This window comes from Euprymna scolopes, chromosome 32 (assembly GCF_053919585.1).
Source record: "Euprymna scolopes isolate OS-2025 chromosome 32, ASM5391958v1, whole genome shotgun sequence".
NCBI classification, from domain to species: domain Eukaryota; kingdom Metazoa; phylum Mollusca; class Cephalopoda; order Sepiida; family Sepiolidae; genus Euprymna; species Euprymna scolopes.
In genome coordinates, this window is record NC_136513.1 from 60,921,821 (window position 1) to 60,939,605 (window position 17,785).

The following is a 17,785-nucleotide window of genomic DNA, read 5'->3' on the forward strand; positions in this document are numbered from 1 at the left end:
TTTGCTAAAATACTAAATTTTATATTTTATATCGGCTGATTATTTTATAAAAAAAACACAACTATCAATTAACTCACATTTCATCATTTTTAATGATTCTTGGATATGGTACTAATTTTGTACAATATTTTTTCATCATTTAAACTCACCAAAGCGCACACCTTACTAAAATAATAACTTTGATATATTGTCTAGGCTGATTATTTCATTACAAACACACCGGTCAAGTCACTCACATTTTATAATTCTTCATAATTATTGAATATGTTACTATGTTCGACAATAATTTTTCATAATTATTGAATATGTTACTATGTTCGACAATAATTTTTCATAATTATTGAATATGTTACTATGTTCGACAATAATTTTTCATAATTATTGAATATGTTACTATGTTCGACAATAATTTTTCATAATTATTGAATATGTTACTATGTTCGACAATAATTTTTCATAATTTCAACCCACATTATCGCCCCTCCCTTTGCTAAAATACTAAATTTTATATTTTATATCGGCTGATTATTTTATAAAAAAAAACACAACTATCAATTAACTCACATTTCATCATTTTTAATGATTCTTGGATATGGTACTAATTTTGTACAATATTTTTTCATCATTTAAACTCACCAAAGCGCACACCTTACTAAAATAATAACTTTGATATATTGTCTAGGCTGATTATTTCATTACAAACACACATATCAATCAACTCACATTTCATCATTTTTCGTAATTCTTGGATATGTTACTAATTTCGACAATATTTTTTATAATTTAAACCAACGTTGTCACCCAACCTTACTAAAATAATAACTTTGATACAACTGCTAGGCTGATTATTTCATTATAAACACACTAATCAGTTAACCTCCATTTCATTATTTTTCATAATTCTTTGGTATGTTACTAATTTCGACAATCATTTTTCATAATTTATACCCACATTATCGCCCCCTACTTAATAAAATAATAACTTTGAAATATTGTCTGGGCTTATTATTTTATTACACACACACTAATGCATGAAATCACATTCAATCATTTTTCATAATTCTTGGATATGTTACTTATTTCGACAATCCTTTTTCATAAGTTTAACCCACATTTTCGCCCTTCCTTCTTTACTAAATAATAACGCTGATATATTGTCTAGGTTGATTATTTCCTTACAAACACACCAATCAATTCATCATTTTTTCGTAATTCTTGGATATGTTAATAATTTCGACAATAATTTTTTTATAATTTAAACCATCCTCTTCGCCGCCTCTTACTAAAAAATTACTTTGGTATAGTGTCTGGGCTGATTATTTCATAAAAAACACCACTTTCAATTAACTCACACTTCATCATTTTTCTTAATTCTTGGATATGTTACTCATTTCGACAATTTTTTAAAATAATTTTAACCCACATTATCAACCCTCTCCACTACTAAAATAATGACTTTGATGTATTATCTGGGATTAGTATTTCATTGCAATCAATCTGGGATTATTATTTCACCAATCAATTAACTCACATTTTGACATTTTTCATAATTCTTGGATATGTTACTATTGTCGACAATCATTTTTCATCATTTTAACCTACATCATCGTCCCACTTACTAAAATAATAACTTTGATATATTGTCTGGCCTGATTATTTAATTGCAAACACACTAATGCATTAAATAACATATCATTTTTCATAATACTTGGATATGTTACTAATTTCGACAATTATTTTCATAATTTAAACCATCCTTATCGCCCTCTCTTACTAACATAATTACTTTGATATATTTCCTGGACTGATTATTTTATTATAAACACACAATTGATTAACTCACATTTAATCTTTGTTCATAATCCTGGATATGTTACTAATTTCGACAATCATTTTTATCATTAAAAACCCACATTATACCTCTCCCTCCTTCTTATGTAATATATTTGATATATTGTCTCGGCTTATTATATCATTACAAACACACCAATCAAGTAACTCATATTTCATTATTTTTCATAATTCTTGGATATGTTATTAATTTCGACAATAACTTTCATAACTTTAACGCACTATGTCGCTCCCCCTTACTTAAATAATAACTTAGATATATTGCCTTGGCTGATTATTTCATTACAAACAAATCAATCAATTCTGGGTATTCTCATAGTATATATGTTTCATCTATCTTATCCAATCCCGGGTGACGCAGCATATTCTGCTAATATATGTCGTTCACCTATCTCATTCGATCCCATGAAATAATGTAATATATAAATTGTAAACTTTTTCAGCCATTTCCGGGATCGACTCCTTATCTTCCATCCTACTGTTAAAAATATGCATTAAATAAAGTAATGTCCAAAACGTAAATGGTTGCAGCCATTTCCGGAACCGACTTCATATTTCCCACCCAATGTTACAAATATACATTAAATAAAGTAATGCGTAATGCGTAAACGGTTTCACCCATTTTCGGGACTGATTTGATATCCCCCCACCCCACTGTTAAAAATATACATGAAATGAAATAATGTTTAAATCGTAAATGGTTTCAGTAATTTCCGGAACTGACTTCATATTCCGTAACCAACTGCTTAAAATATACTTGAAATAAACTAATGTTTAAATCATAAACTGTTTCAGCAGCTTTTCGAAAGTAATACATAAAAACATTAACACGGTTAGAGATTAGGCAGCCATTGCTTCAACATGAATTTCTGAGTGTAGTATCAGTTTCACCATTCCAGTGACTTAAATCACCCCTTTTTTGGTCTTGGTTAATGGAGGAGAAATCCTTCATTACTGATACAATTTTTATTTTTGTTATTGACCGGAATGCCGATTTGGGGAGCTTTAGATACCAGGGTTGTTTTTTAACGTGTAGAAAAAATTGTTTTAGTCCTAAAGGATTTCTCTTCCACTGAGAGAGAAGAAATTGAAATGTAGTACTTGAAGAACAGATACTACACTTTGATCTTAGCCAAAAGGCCAAGACAGATAAATCATTTTTATTAGCTTTGCCTCAATAGCGACACCATTTTTTTTTTCGGGGTTGACAAGGTTTATTTGGAATATCCCACTTTCCTTTTTTAGGTGTGCACAGCATGATAACGGACGGAGCGATAAGCTTAATAATATAATGATGATAATTCTTTATGTATATATACCTAATGGTATATGTATATACACCTCATTATATACGTATATATAGCTCATTATATACGTATATATAGCTCATTGTATACGTATATATATATATATATATATATATATATATATATATATAACTCATTGTATATGTATATATTACCTCATTGTATTTGTATATTTAGCTCATTGTATATGTATATAGACCTCATTATATATTTATATATACCTCATTATACATGTATATATCTCTTATTGTATATGTATATATAACTTATTGTATATGTGTATATACCTAATTGTATATGTATATATATAAATCATTGTATATATATATATATATATATATATATAAGCCATGGTACATGTATATATACCTTAGTGTATATGTAAATATATATAACTCATTGTATATGTATATATACCTTATTGTGTATATATATAACTGTTTGTATATATATATATATATGTATATATATATATATAAAACTCATTGTAATTGTATATAAAACTCCTTGACTATGTATATATACATCATTGTATATGTATATATACCTCAGTGTATATGTATATATACCTCAGTGTATATGTGTATATAACTTATTGTATATGTATAATGCCTTGTATATGTATATATAACTCATTGTATATCTATATACACCGCATTGTTTTTTTTGTTTCTTTTTTTACACAGTGGACACCACTTATCAAGGCCCGGAAGCCACTCAGAGATAAGGGTTATTGCAAGTACATTACGTTAGTGTGGAGATTTGATGAAGTGTTTACTTAAGGGGGCGGTTCATTAAGAATTTGTTAACGTTGGACTTGAAGACATCCAAGTTATAGTCAGGTGGGAAGCAGGCAGACGGAACAGAGTTCCACAGGCGTGCAGTTTTAAGAAAGAAGCTTTGTTCATGGAATCCACGATTTGATTTAGACACAGATATAGAGTGGGGGAAATTTTTCACAGTGGATTCAGCTAGACGGGTGTTTTTCGTGAAAGATTGGCGAGGGGGGATCAGAGATTGGTGTTCAAACCAGCACCTGCCATGGAAATAACGATAAAACAAGGATAGGCTCGCAACGTCTCTTCTGTGTGAGAGAGGTTGCAGGGTAGAGAAAAGGGCATCCCCACGAAGCCAAGAAGTCTATTTTGTACTCTGTCAAGACAGGATAGGCTGTTTTTAGCAGCTCCTGCCCAAATATGGCAGCAGTATTCCATCCTTGGACGTACTTGGCTTTTATATAGATAGAGAATTGCATCAGTAGTGAGATATCTTCTGGAGCGGTAGAAGGATCCCACCATCTTTCCAGCGACCTTGGCAACAAACTTGATGTACATGTTCCATTTCAGATCAGGAATAAAGGTCAAAACCAGAAGCTTGTCAAAACATGGGGCCTCTCCCAGACGACAGTCATCCATCACAATTGATGCCAGATGGGGATCAGAGCGTTGATGATGTAAGGATAGGAGTTTGGTTTTAGATGCATTAAAGGTAACCAGCCACGTCTTCCCCCACTGAACTACGCGCTCGAGATCAGAGGAGAGAGAATCAGAGAGAACTTTGTCATTTACAGCCTTTGATGTGTTGCCGTAGATGGTCGTGTCATCAGCATACATGTCAACGAATGATTTAAGTATGTGTTTAGGTAGGTCATTGATGTAGATCAGGAAGAGAGTTGGGCCCAGGATTGCCCCCTGAGGGATTCCAGCATTATTACTGCAGGCCTCCGATTTTTGTCCATCGACCACTACTCTTATGAGCCTATCGGAGAGAAATGATTTAATGATTGAGAAAACATTTCCAGTTATACCGTAGCTGGAAATCTTCTGAAGTAGGCCCTTATGCCATACCTTGTCGAAGGCCTTTGATATGTCAAGAGCAATTGCCCTAGAAAGGAAGCCTTTGTCAAGAGATTCACTAATCCTGTGAGATATAACCGTCAGCACATCTGCGGTAGATCTTGCAGAGCGAAAACCATATTATGTGTCCCTAAGAAGGTTGTTTCTGCTGAGGTGGTTGACTACTTCTCTATTTAATATGGATTCCAGCAACTTACTCATAACACACAGGAGACATATTGGTCTGTACTGAGAGGGAGATGACTTATCACCTGAATTCTTAAATACTGGGCAAACTGATGAGGTCTTCCAGGGAGTTGGAAAGCACTTCTCCTTAAGGCAGCACTTAAACAATTTCATAAGTATGGGAGCAAGTTCTGGTTGAAGCTTTTTAAACACTATAATTGGGATGCCATCAGGGCCAGTTGCTTTACTGGAATCAAGGTTCTTGATTAGCTTGGCGACCTCATGCACGGATATTTGTATGTTACCTAGCGTTCTGTGTTATAGGAGGAAATATGGGGAGTTGATGGCCTCCGTTACATAGGGTAGAATTAGCTGCAAAGTTCTTTGCAAATAGTTTGGCCTTGTCTGACGCTGACGAGATGACCTCTGGTCCATTCATAATGGTTGGGATAGAACGCACACTTTTGTTCAGCTACCTTGGATTTAACAGACTGGGCATATAGCTCTCTTGCATTTTTTATTACTCTTTTATAGTGGTTGTATATGTATATATATATATACACTTTATTGTATATGTACATATAACTCATTGTATATGTATATATAACACGGTGTATATGTATTTATTTCTCAGCGAATATGAATATATACTCATTTTATATGCATATATAGCTCATTGTATTTGTATATATTTCCCAATGTATATGTATATATACTGCATTGTATATGTATATATATACCTCATTGTATATGTATATATAACTCACTGTATATCTATATATCCCCTATTGTATATGTATATATAACCACTGTATATATATATATATACATATATATAAATATATATATATATATACCTCATTTATATGTATACATACATTGTATATGTACATATACCTTTTGAATATGTAAATATACCTCATTGTATATGTATATATATATATACCTCATTGTTTAAATGTGTATATTTAAACCTCATTCTTTATTTATATATACCTCATCCTTTATGTATATCTACCTCATTGTATACGTATACATAAACCTCATTGTATGTGTATATATATTACATTGTATATGTATATATACCTCATTGTATATGTATACAAACTTCATTGTATATGTATATATATACGCAAGGTATATGTATATATACCTCATTGTATATATATATATTCATCATTCTATATGTATATATAACTCATTGTTTATGTATATATAACTCATTGTCTATGTATATATACTTTTTGTATGTATATATACTTCATTGTATATGTATATATCCCTCATTCTCTATGTGCATATACCCCATTGTATATATATATATATATATATATATATATATATATATATATCTTATTGCATATGTATATATATATATATTATTGCATATGTATATATAACACATTGTATATGTATATATAACTTATTGCATATGTGTATCTAACCCCATTGTATATGTATATATATAACTCATTGTATATGTATATATATGCCTAATTTTATATGTATACATTCCTCATTGTATATGTATATACATCTTTTGTACATATATATATATATATATATATATAAATAGATATATATATATATAGATATAGATATATATAGATATATATATATATAATTTATATGTGTATAAAACTCCTTGAATATGTATACGTAACTCATTGTATATCTATATATACCTGATTGTATATGTATATATACCTCATTGAATATTTATATATAACACATTGTATATGTATATATAAATTTTTGTATATCTATATATACCTCATTGTATATATTGTATATATTGTATATGTATACATATACATATACATATACAATATATACAATATATACAATGAGGTATATATAGATATACAAAAATTTATATATGCATATAATTTATACATATAAAATGAGGAATATATACATATAGATATACAATTAGATATATATACAATGAGGTGTATATACATATTAAATGAGGTATATATATATATATATATATATATATATATATACATATGAAATGAGGTATATATCCATTAAGAACGAGTTATATATATATATATATATATATATATATATATATATATCATGAGCTTTATATATAAACATGTACAATGAAGTACAGGTTTATATATAAAGCTCATGATATATATATATATATATATATATATATATATATATATATATATATATCATGAGCTTTATATATAAACATGTACAATGAAGTACAGGTTTATATATAAAGCTCATGATATATATATATATATATATATATATATATATATATATATATATATATATATATATATATATCATGAGCTTTATATATAAACATGTACAATGAAGTACAGGTTTATATATAAAGCTCATGATATATATATATATATATATATATATATATATAACTCGTTCTTAATGGATATATACCTCATTTCATATGTATATATATATACCTCATTTAATATGTATATACACCTCATTGTATATATATCTAATTGTATATCTATATGTATATATTCCTCATTTTATATGTATAAATTACTCATTGTATAAGAATATATAACTCATTGTATATGTATATATACATATTCCTCATTCTATATGCATATATAACTCATTCAATATGTATGTATAACTTATTGGATATGTATATATAGCTCATTGTATATGTATATATAACTAATTGTATATGAATATGTACCTGATTGTATATGTATATATACCTAATTGTATATGTATATGTAACCCATTGTATATGTACATATAACTTATTGCGTATGTATATATAACCTGTTTTATATGTATCTATACCTCATTGTTTATATATATATTACTAATTGTATATCTATATATGCCTCATCGTATATGTATACATACCTAATTTTATATGTATATATAACTCTTTGTATATGCATATATAACTCATTGTATATCTATATACACTTCTTTATATGTATATATAGTTCATTGTATATGTATATATCCCTCATTCTATAAGTGTATACACCTCATTGTATATGTATATATCTATATATCTCATTGTATATGTATATATAACCCTATTTGATATGCATATATTACTCATTGTATATATATATGCATCATTGTATATGTATAGATTCCACATTTTATATATATAACTATTTGTATATATATATATATACATATATATATGTACGTATATATATATATAACTCATAGTATATGAATATAAAACTCCTTGTATATGTATATATGCTTCATTGTATATGTATATATAACTCATTGTATATGTATATACACCTGATTGTATATATCTATATACCTACTTGTTTATGTATATATAAACCATTGTAAATGTATATATACATCATTGTATATGCATATATGCATCATTTTATATGTATATATAACTCATTGTGTGTGTATATATACCTCATTGAATATGAATTTATACCTAATTTTATATGTATATATAGCTCATTGTATATGTATATTTTACCCATTTTATATGTATATATACCTTATTGTATATGTCTTTATATACCTGATTGTATATGTATGTATAACCCATTGTATATGTATATATACCTCATTGTACATGTTTATACAACCCAATGCATATGTATTTATATGCCATTATATTTATATCTATACCTTATTGTATATGTATATATTACTCATTGTATATGTATATATTACTCATTTTGTGTATATATAGATACCTCATTTTATATGTATATATGCCTCAATGTTTATGCAACTTATTGTAGATGTACATATATGTATATATATAAATCATTGTATATATACATATAAGCCATGGTACATGTATATATACCTTACTGTATATGTAAATAAAACTCCTTGTATATGTTTATATACCTTATTGAATATGTATATATAACTCATTGTATATGAATATATACCTGATTGTATATGTATATATATATATTATTGTATATGTATATATAACGCATTTTATATGTACTTATACTCTATTGGATATGGATATATAAACTATTGTATATGTATCTATACCTCATTGTTTATGTATATATTACTCATTGTATATGTATATATGCCCTATTGTATATGTGTAAATACCTCATTGTATATGTATATCTATACCTCATTGTATGTGTATATGTAACCCCTTGTATATGTATATACCCGATTGTATATGTATATATGCCTAAATGAATATGTATATATATATTCCTCATTGTATATGCATATATAACTTATTGTATATGTATATATACCTCATTTTATATGTATATATACATATATACCTCATGGTATATGTATATATAAGCATTGTATATGTATATATACCGCATTGTATATATATATATATATATATATATATATATATATATATATATGTATATATATTTAGGCAGTATTTTTTCTTTTATGCAAGTTTCATTAAATAGCATGGATAGCTATATATATATATATATATATATATATATATATATATATATATATATATATCTTATTGAATATATGTATATACCTCATTTTATATGTATATTTACCTCATTGTTTATGTATATATATATATATATATATATATATATAACTACTTCATTTACTCACATAAATTTAATATACGAAAGTACAGATGTATGCGTAAACTTTAAGTATTTACTTCAAAATGCTCAATACGTAGGTAGAGCTAGTTAGTAATTTATAAAATATATATGGTGATTAAGCTACACTGAATAGTCTGCGTTTCATCCACTATAGGATTCGTCAGGCTTATGCGCGAATTCTGTGGTTGTTTCTTGTTTTTATATATGTTGAGGATTTTTAGTTAGCCAATCAGCTTTCTAGTATCCACCGCGCCCCTTCCTATCAGGCAATGGGCATGCATTTTATCAAACAAAGAATCTGTTTTAGAACTAGCTTCGTGGTTTAAGGTAGATTTTTTCCTTTTTTTTATACATAAATATACCTATGTGTACACACATACATGCACATATATATAGATATATATATATATACATATATGTGTGATCGTTTATGCATATTCATGTTTATTTAATTTATTTTATTTATTTGTTTGTTTTCTATTGTTATTGTTAGTTTGAAAGCTATTTTGTATCGCTATCCTAGAGTAAGTTTTATTTTGTGAACACAGTTGTTTGCTATTTCTCGTCTACAGTTTAATAGATTTTGGGATTCTTTAAAGTAAAGGATAGCAAATTTTTCATGGAGGCATAATTTACATGGGTCGTCTAAATGTCTGCACGTGGTAGCTTGTCTTATTATTTTCCATTCGACTACCGGCGAATGTCCGCTTTCTTTGAGTTCCCAGTATTTATTCGCTATTGTTGTTTTTATACAGTGTTTTTTTATTTTTGAATGTACTTTTGTGGTCATAGTATCGGGCTTTGTAATCTAAGGGAGTCATGCCTACGTAATATTTCTTGTTATTCGGGTTTTCTTTCGCAAATATTGTTGCTTGATAAACTACGCTTTTTGTTAGACATTTATTTTGGACTGGGCAAAGTGTTGCATTTATCTTGTTCGTTATTAGTATTTTATGTATGGTATGGTTGTTCTTGTCCGGGGTTGGTTTGTTATTATTATTATTATTATTATTATTATTATTGTTATTATTATTATTATTATTATTATTATTATTATTATTATTTCTGCTAGTGTTGGTTTTATTTCTGTCATGGTGTCTACTTTTTTATTGTTTATTTTGTTGTTGTTTACATTGTTTTCATTTAGTATTTTGTTATTATGTGCTTTAATTATCATCTCTAAATTTTCGCAACAACTGTAAGATAACTTCAAGGTATTTTCATTGAAGATTTTGTGTAAGGGGTTGGTTGCGGGAAAGTGTTTTTCAATAAGATCTAGAAATTTCTTGCCAAGTTTTGTTTTTAACATTTGATTGTATGGGCCCGTATACCAAATTATAGTTCTTTTTCTTCTATTTTTAATTTTATTATAGTTGTTGGTGTTTTGTTGCTTATATTTGATCTCGATATTTTTGTATCCACTATTTTTTAGGGCTGTTTCGTAGATATTGGTTGACCTGTTAAATGCATTTTCATCGCTTGAGTTATTACTGAGTCTACTTACGATCGAGTTAGGAATGTGTTTTATAATTGATGGTGGGTGGTTGGACTTAGAGTTTACGTAAATTGGAGTAGCGTTATCTTTTAAGTATGGTTCATATGTGTTTTTATCTAAGTTTAACGTGACGTCCAGGAAGTTTGTTATTTTTATGTTAGCTGATACGTCCATTTTTAGGCCTAATTTTTCATTTCTTTGTGTATGATTTTCTTAAAGTTTTCTCCCTTGACTTTGTTGGAGTTTTTTATTATAGCTAGTCCGTCATCTCTGTGTAGGCCGATATCCGTAGTATCGAATATGCTTGTGAGGGTATATAGAATGAATAATTCCACAAGATCTGATGCCTCTGCAGAGTCTCTGGCACCCATCGTCAAATCGAACGAATTTTTCATTTTAGTTTTTATCAATTGGTTATTGTTATTTATTAGAACTGATTTTCTACATTTTTTAATGATGTTGATTTCTTCTGAGGATATATCAGTGTATGCCTCGGCAAATTCTAGGGCAATGTTAAAAAGTTCTTCGGATATCGAGGGATAAAAGTCTATGATGTCAAACTGTATGAACGTACATTTATCTTTGTTTTCTATATTTTTAAACCAGGTGATTGCTTCGGTAGTATTTGCCCACTTGTTTAGTTCTAGGTCCTGTTTGATTTGTTTGTTTACTCTAGAAAGTATAGTTTTGCTAATTCTACCTATTTCTGGTTTAGTTGGGTTTATCGGGCGGGTGCTGGGATTATTATTAAAGTCCCATTTGTGGTCTTTAAGCAGAATGTATGACTCTCTAGGTTTCAATTTGCCAACTTTATCGCTAATTTATAGTTTATCAGTAATTTGTTTACTTTCAGTATTTATTATATCTACGTAGTCGCATTCGTTTGTGTCTAGTTTTTTGTAGTTTTTTGTAATGTTTTCTGTGATTAGTTTGTTATATTCTTGCTTATCTATTTTATAAAAGTTTCTGGTTTTATCTGCTTTTACAAAGATTTTATTAGAGTTGTTTATGTTTCTAACGATTTTGTGTAGTTTCCGTTGGAAATTGTTAATAAATTAAATAAACATGAATATACATAAACGATCACACATATATGTATATATATATATATATATATATATATATATGTGTATGTATATATGTGCATGTATGTGTGTACACATAGGTATATTTATATATAAAAAAAGGAAAACGTCTACCTTAAACCACTAACCTAGTTCTAAAACAGATCCTTTGTTCGATAAAATGCATGCCCATTGCCTGATAGGAAGGGGCGCGGTGGATACTAGAAAGCTGATTGGCTAACTAAAAATCCTCAACATATATAAAAACAAGAAACAACCACAGAATTCGCGCATAAGCCTGACGAATTCTATAGTGGATGAAACGCAGAATATTCAGTGTAGCTTAATCGCCATATATATTTTATAAATTACTATATATATATATTTATATATATATATATATATATACATACATACCTAATGGTATATGCACATAGATATACCTCATTGTATATTTAAGTATAACTCATTCTTTATGCATACATCCCCTATTGTATATGTATATACCTCGTTGTATATGTATATACCTCGTTGTATATGTATATATTCCTCATTGAATATGTATATATACCTCATTGTATATATACCTAATTGTACACGTATATATGCCCATTGTATAATGTATATATATATATATATATATATATATATATATATATATATATATTCCTAATTGTATATGTATGCATAACTCATTGTATATTTTATATACCTCATTGTATATGCATATAACTTCATTGTATATATATATATATATATATATATATATATATATATATATATATATTCCTTGTTATATAACTCATTGTATGTGCATTTACCTCATTGTATATGTATATATGTATAAATATATACCTCATTATACATTTGAGTATAACTCATTCTTTATGTATACATCCCCCATTGTCTATGTATATAACTCATTGTATATGTATGTATTCCTCATTGAATATGTATATATACCTCATTGTATATACACCTCATTATACACGTATATATGCTCCATTGTATAATATATATATATTCCTCATTGTATATGTGTGCATAACGCATTGTATATTTTATATACCTCACTGTATATGCATATATACTTCATTCTATATATATATATATATATATATATATATATATATATATATATATATATATATATATATATTATTGTTGAGCTGGATTAAATCTGACGTTATGGAATAAAATGGAGGTGGAAGGACCTGCATACTCAACGTTTCGCCCAGTTTATGCGGGCTTCTTCAAGAGGGATGGTCATTGACGAGAGAGTCGGAGGATTGGGGCTATATATAATGATGGGGGAGAGCAGCGTGTTTTCCTTATGTTAATTAGATGTCATATATACATGTATATACATTTTATGAGAGAAAATAAATTAGAGTAATTAGTATGGTGGATTACGTCTAAAAGTCAAAATATCGTAGAGATTAAAAAATTGCGTCTGGAAATATAGCGGTGATAGATTAAGTAAATAAGATGACACGAGATTACGAAGGAAGTTTTTTTTTTGTTTAAATCAGAGATAATTGAATTGGGATAAAATAGCGTAGTAACTTAAAAGATAGTTTCTAAAAATAAGAATAGGAGGTGATAAAATGGAGTCTAAAAATAGATAATGATAAAATAAAATACAGTAAATAAGTAAAATAAAAATAATAAAATTAAGTGAAATTACGATTTTTTTTGCATATATATATATATATATATATATATATATATATATATATATATATATATATATATATATATATATATCGCGTTTAACCGGCGTCTAAGTTGTTCTCTTTAATAATTATTTTCGACAGAAAGGGAGCAACGTGGAAAAAAACCTTTTCTTTGTTTAATTATATTGCTGCAATAGGAGATTATAGCTGACTCAATTAAACGTCGTGTGGATCTGTTATATATGTGTTTAAGGAAAGTTGCTTTGTTAAAATTAAAATAGTGGTCGTTCTCCATAATGTGACAAAATATGGCGTTGAGTGCATTGTTGTTTTTTACATCTCTTTGTGTTCATATATTCTTTTATTTAAATTACGTTGAGTTTCTACTACGTATATTTTTCCACAATCAAGGCAGGGTATGGAATATATTCCGGCTTTGGTGTTAATGTTGGTATTAGTCATAATTTTACGTGTTAGATCCCTAATTGTTCGTAATCTCGTGTCATTTTATTTACTTAATCTATCACCGCTATATTTCCAGACGCAATTTTTTAATCTCTACGATATTTTAACTTGTAGACGTAATCCACCATACTAGTTTACTCTAATTTATTTTCTCTCATAAAATGTATATACATGTATATATGACATCTAATTTACATAAGGAAAACACGCTGCTCTCCCCCATCATTATATATAGCCTAGGCACCGCCAAAACTGGGGGGGGGGCAGGTAAGTACTTTTTGACGGACCGTCTTTTTAAAAATCTACCAAAAATCAGGTAATTTTCCGATCAATACGAAATTTTCAGCGATTATTAAGAGAAGAATGAACTTTATAACAATGTACTTACTTTTCATAAACGATATTTATATATATACTTTTTTTTTACTTACAAACCCCTCTTGTTTTGAGGTGGTACAAATATTATTTTATACAATAATCATCTGAAACTGAACACAACATATTGTGTTTTTGTAAGGGACAGAAATCTAGATTAAAAAAATTGTTTATATACCTTCTTTTGACGTCTGAATATCAGAACTTCGATTGTGTTTAATTATCCCGCTTTTGAGTTTTGAAGTGTGAAATTCGGTGAATATGTTAAGTAAAATAATTAATTTAAGTTAAGCAAAACAAAAACATCTTTTTTAATATTTATACGAAAAAAAAGCCATTTTAAAATCTTTGATAAATAAATTAACAATTTTTTTTTTTAGCGAGCCGAATAATGCATGACCATTATAAAACAGGGCAGGCTTTGAAGAATCGATACAAAAATAAATTCGATAAATATTGTGCCATTTGTGTTAAAAATAGCATCATTGTTTCGATCCCGTTTGAAAATGTTTGCCGCCTTTCGACTACGGTGGACCAAACGCGCTGAAATATTTTTTTTATTCTGCTTTAAATTGCCCCTCCCCCATTTTGGGGTGCCTGGCTCCCACACACATACACATTAAAAACCAAACTCATACAAATGGTCACCCATCTGGTACTGGCCAGCCTCAGCGTTAATAATACATTGAAATTTTCGTTACTGAAAAATAAGTTTTTTTGGCCTGTTTGGTCTTCCATAGTTTGCTTTTTATCGAATACAAACGTAAACAGTGTCGATCTAGACTCTAGATCGATGCGAAGTAACTGGTTGCCTATATGAATAAGTGGAATTATTTGATATCCAGGTACTTATATTATAATATTTTTACATATTCTCATAGAAAATCATCCTAAATCTTAGTTAGACAACAAATAAATAAATTAATTATTTCAAAAACCTTTTTTAAAAAATATTTATGTACGTTTTTTTTTGTGCAAGAAAAAAAATGTCAATTGTTAACTTTTGGGGAAAATTTAACATTTAAAATTAAATTAAAAATAGTAGAAAAAGTTTTACATTATTCTGTTTTCTATATGATAAAGTTCAGGGTTTTATCCTTCTGGAAAAAAAAGGTTACGCAGTGTAACAAGAGGCGTAGTATTAACTTTGACCTTGAATGGACTGGGTACAGAATCTAGGGTCATTCAGGTTGTCCCCATCCCTAAAAATAGAATTAGGAAAAGAAAGGAAAGAAAAAGAGGTCTAAGAAATATACACTCCCTTATGAATATAAAACGCTGGGAGTAACAGCTTAACGGGAGTGAGAAAGAGTGAGCTAGTAGCTTCCACAGGCAGCCTTTCTCCCCGGCGGATTTGTTCAAAGGCGTCGTAAGAACTGTAACCTCAACCCACTATCACCAGAATCCACCTACTACCCAACTTGGTCATCCCTATTACTACGACGGAGGGTAAAGTACTTTTGTTTATCATTTGACCAAACGTCTTGAATATCATATTATATATTAAATTCCGAGAATCATTATTGCTTTGCCTAGTTTTCCCCACTATAATTACCTTCCTCTTGTTACCCTTTTTCCCTCATATTTTAATATTGTGTTCATCCCCTTTGTCCTGTTTAAATACTACTTTCATAAATATTTCTGTCAGCCTATCTTGTGTTGGTATGCTTTGTGTCTATAATAAATTCCCTATTTTTATATAAAATAACTGCTTCTTGTATTTTTATAACTCTCCCTCAAAACCTTTTTCCCTACTCTTGCTTACGATAGCAAATACTGTGTTATGGCGTTGTGATTAGCCACCGCACCCGTAACACGCAGAAATAATAGATTTTAATAAATTTAATTTCGTTTTAAAAAACAACAACAACTTGATTTTTCAGCCATTTTTGGCGGTGCCTAATATAGCCCCAATCCTCCGACTCTTTCGTCAATGACCATCCCTCTTGAAGAAGCCCGCATAAATCGAGCGAAACGTTGAGTATTCAGGTCCTTCCACCTCCATTTTATTTCATATATATATATATATATATATATATTCCTTGTTCTATAACTCATTGTATATGTATTTAGAACTCATTGTATATTCATATATCCCTCTTTGTATGTATATATACTTTATTGTATATATACCTCATTGTATATGTGTATATACATCGTCCTCTATGTATATATAACTCATTGTGTATGTATATATAATACATTGTATATGTAAATATACCTCATTGTATATATAAACTTATATGTATATACACAGCATATATAACTCAATTTATATATATATATAACTAATTCTATCTGCATATATAAATAATTTTATATGTATATATACCTCATTACCTATATATAAATACCTCATTGTATATGTATATATACCTCAGTTTCTATGTATATATATCTTATTGTATATGTATATATAACTCCTTGTATATGTATACATATATACTTAATTGTATATGTATGTATAACTCATTGTATATGCATATATCCCTCAGTGTATATGTATATATAACTTTTTTATATGTATATATACCTCATTGTATATGCATATATAACTCATTGTATATGTATATATACCTCATTGTGTATGCATATATAACTCATTGTATATGTATATATAACTCATTGTATATTGTATATGTATATATACCTCATTGTGTATGCATATATAACTCATTGTATATGTATATTCCATATTTCATATTTATATACACCTCATTGTATATCTTTATATAACTCAATTTATATATATATATATATATATATATATATATATACTAGCATGGGTGCCCGGCGTTGCCCGGGTGTTTGGAGGTGTATGCTGAGCAAAAAAAAAGGGGGTAATTTTTTAAACTTTGACCCCTATTATGACCCCTGACAATTTATTGTTTTGGCCTCAAATCAAGTTATTAAGTTAGATCCATGTCCACGGAAGCTATATCTAAAATTTCAAG

General features: G+C 28.2%; 1 protein-coding gene and 1 pseudogene across 4 annotated transcripts in view; both read right to left on the reverse strand.

Moving 5' to 3' along the window:
* The window catches only part of LOC145256383 (uncharacterized), a 1,175,042-nt gene that overhangs the window by 462,126 nt on the left and 695,131 nt on the right, over positions 1-17,785 (reverse strand). The gene's annotated exons all lie outside the window — the stretch shown is intronic.
* LOC145256578 (U2 spliceosomal RNA) lies at positions 2,865-3,004 on the reverse strand (annotated as a pseudogene).